Source organism: Tupaia chinensis, unplaced genomic scaffold, assembly GCF_000334495.1.
Source record: "Tupaia chinensis unplaced genomic scaffold, TupChi_1.0 Scaffold000238_1, whole genome shotgun sequence".
NCBI lineage: Eukaryota > Metazoa > Chordata > Mammalia > Scandentia > Tupaiidae > Tupaia > Tupaia belangeri.
The window spans coordinates 197,071-200,100 of record NW_006159716.1 but is presented as its reverse complement, the minus strand read 5'-3'; the positions used below and the strand labels follow the sequence as shown (position 1 = coordinate 200,100).

The 3,030-nt window shown below is 58.8% G+C and overlaps 1 protein-coding gene across 1 annotated transcript in view; it reads left to right on the top strand.

The window, feature by feature from the left end:
- VEGFA (vascular endothelial growth factor A) overlaps window positions 1-3,030 on the top strand; it is a gene marked incomplete in the record, with an annotated part of 29,520 nt that overhangs the window by 7,515 nt on the left and 18,975 nt on the right.

The window sequence follows — 3,030 nt, the reverse complement described above, 5'->3', positions numbered from 1 at the left end:
CCTTTTAGCCATATTGGCAGGGAAGATAAATGGAATCGAGTTTGTTCAAGAGGATTAAGTCCATGGGAAGAGAAGGTACCATGGGGACAAAATGTGGTTGTATGCTTGTTTTATATGTTTATGTGTATTTTTTCTTTTTCTTTTTCTTTTTTTTGAAGACCCGGATGATTTGAACTTTTAGTTTGGTGACAGTACAGGCATAGCTGGGTCCATGACAGGGTATCATTGTGAAAGCTGGTGACACCACACTGGAGGATGGGATCCAGCGGTGACCCCTCCTCTGAGCCACCCGGGTTGTGTCCCCAAAATGAAGGCTGAAGGTGGAGACCCATGCCCACTCTAGCGAAGGTTGCTCAGAAACCTCTCGGGTCAGGTCGCTACCCTCCTCTCTATAAAGGAAATGCGGCACCCCGACTCACCTGCTTCCCTAGGCAGAGCGAACCTCAGATAGACTGTTGCAACGCCCCTGCTGTAGACCACGGGGGGATGGTTGGCTCAGGTGGGGGTGGCGAGCCCTGGGCCGTGGTGCACAGTGGATGGCTAGTCCTCCTTGGGACCCCTCCAGGCTCCCTAATGGCAGGGTCCTTCACTAAGACCTCCTCATCAGGCCTACTGCCTTTCTAGGGACTAGAGTAGGATGAGATGAGAAGGCATGCAGGTGAGGGGACCAGAGGGAGCCCTGGTCCTAGAGCCTCTGTCCTCTGTGCTCCAGGGTAGGGATAAAGGAGGGGATCCCCACCAAAGTGCCTGCATTTGGTGCTCCAGGGGCAGAGCAGGAAGGAGGGTGGTTAGGGACTTCCGTTCCATATTCCACTCAGCGGCTTGAAGCATGGAGCCCAGGTGAGGAGGCATGCCTGGGAGGGAGCCCTGAGCCTGCAAATAAACATTTACTAATGGTGAAAAGACCTTGTCCCTGTTGCTGGGGAGCTTGCTGGGTGGTGGACAGGACTGGAGCATGAATGACGGAAAGGGTGGGATGGGGTAGGAGCCAGCCATCTTTTCACAGGGCCCTCAGGAGACCACTGCACTGACTTGGGAACCAAGGAGGTAACTTAGAACCCCCACACGGCGCGTGGAAGGAGGGAGCCTGGCCGAGTAATTTCCTTGGGTGTTTTGGGCAACTGCTGCTTTCCCTTCTTAGCCTAGGGCCCCTTTTCAGCAAAGGCTACATCAGCCCCAGGCCAGGTCTGGGTGGACAATGAGTCTGGTGGGTCCTTTTCTTCTCCAGGTATCAGAGACCCCCTTTGTTCCCTGGGGGAGCCCGGGAACAGCTGGGCCAAAGCCCAACCAGGAATTTTTCCAGGCTGGTTCCTATATGCAAGGGGGTGGGGGGCCTTGGGGAGCACTTAGGGAAGACATGGGGAGTTGGAGGAAAAGGGGGCTTTGAGGGGAGGGAGGGGATTGGGAGAAAGGGAAGGGAGAATGGAGAAGTCAAGGGATCCTGAGGGAACGGGGGCTGACAGAACCCTCCGGCTTGGTTTAGAAGATGATCTGTGGGCCTGGGCTGGGGCTGATAGAAGCCTTGGCCCCTAGCCTGGGGGGAGCTCTGGGCAGCTGGCCTAAGACGTTCCTCAGCGCTGGTGGCTGGGTTTGAATCATCACTCAGGCCCTGGCCTTCATCCGCCCCCACCAGCCCCCTGGCCTCAGTTTCCTGGCAACATCTGGGGGGGGGGGCAGCAGAAACAAGGGCCTCTGTCTGCCCAGCTGCCTCTCCCTTTGGGGTTTGCTGGGCTGGGGCTGATAGAAGCCTTGGCCCCTAGCCTGGGGGGAGCTCTGGGCAGCTGGCCTAAGACGTTCCTCAGCGCTGGTGGCTGGGTTTGAATCATCACTCAGGCCCTGGCCTTCATCCGCCCCCACCAGCCCCCTGGCCTCAGTTTCCTGGCAACATCTGGGGGGGGGGGCAGCAGAAACAAGGGCCTCTGTCTGCCCAGCTGCCTCTCCCTTTGGGCTTTGCCAGACTCTGCAGTGCATACGTGGGCTCGGACAGGTCTTCTTCCCTGCGGGTCACTGACTGACCTCAGAACCACACGGCTTCCGGTTCTCAGCTCCACAAACCTGGCGCCAGATTCTTCTCCCCAAGGGAGCCTCTCTGGACACTTCCCGATGGACCCCAGTCACCCTGCCTGCTGGCTGCAACTTGCTCTGCTGTCTGCAGGCCAGCTGAAGACTGTAGAGGGGCATTGTGCGGATGGACACAGTGACCCCGCGCCCAGTACTGGGTTCTTGGTGCGTGAAACCATTTCAGTTCTAAATATGCAATTGTTTGGGAGGTCAAAATTGGGGGTTCAGGAGTAAACTTTCTCCACCCAATTCCCATCCCTCTTGAACCAGAGCTGGGGTGTGCAGACAGTAGCCGCTAGGGGGCGCTCGGCCACCACAGGGAAGCTGGGTGAACTTGGGAGAGCAGCGTCTGCGTGAGTGAGGACGCGTGTGTCAATGTGTGTGTGTGTGTAAGGGATGAGGGCGTTGGAGAAGGGGGAAAGCCAGGGGTCACTCCGGGATTTCAACAAATCTATGTGTCCTTCTCCCCACTCGTCCCTGTCTAGCTCTCCTCCCTCCCACAATATTCCCAGCAAAGAGGACTAGCTCTCAGGCCCTGTCCGCACATAACCTTACTTTTCTGCGCCCTCCCCCCTCAAAACCTCGCAGGCATGTGTGTCTCTAGGCAGAGTTTCAGGGGTCCCACGGGTCATTTTCAGACTGTGAACCTTGGTGGGTTCGAACTTTCCCTTCACCGAGGTGGGCTAGGGGCGCAGGCTTGGTTGGGCATCCCCGGGGGAAGGCAGAGCCAGGGGTCCCGGCTGCAAGCCCAGGGGCTTGAGAGCCGCAGAGACTCGGCCTGTCCCCGCCCCTGGGCGGGAAGGGGGCGGGGCCGCCGCGGGGCGGGGCCAGGCCTTTTTTTTAGTCGGCTGCTAGCGGTGAGGCGCGCAGAGGCTTGGGGCAGCCTGGCTGCTAAGAGGCCGCCGCGCAGGGGGCGAGCTAAGCCGGCGGCAGCGGCGCCAGGGCGGGAGACGCAGGGGGGGGGGGGAC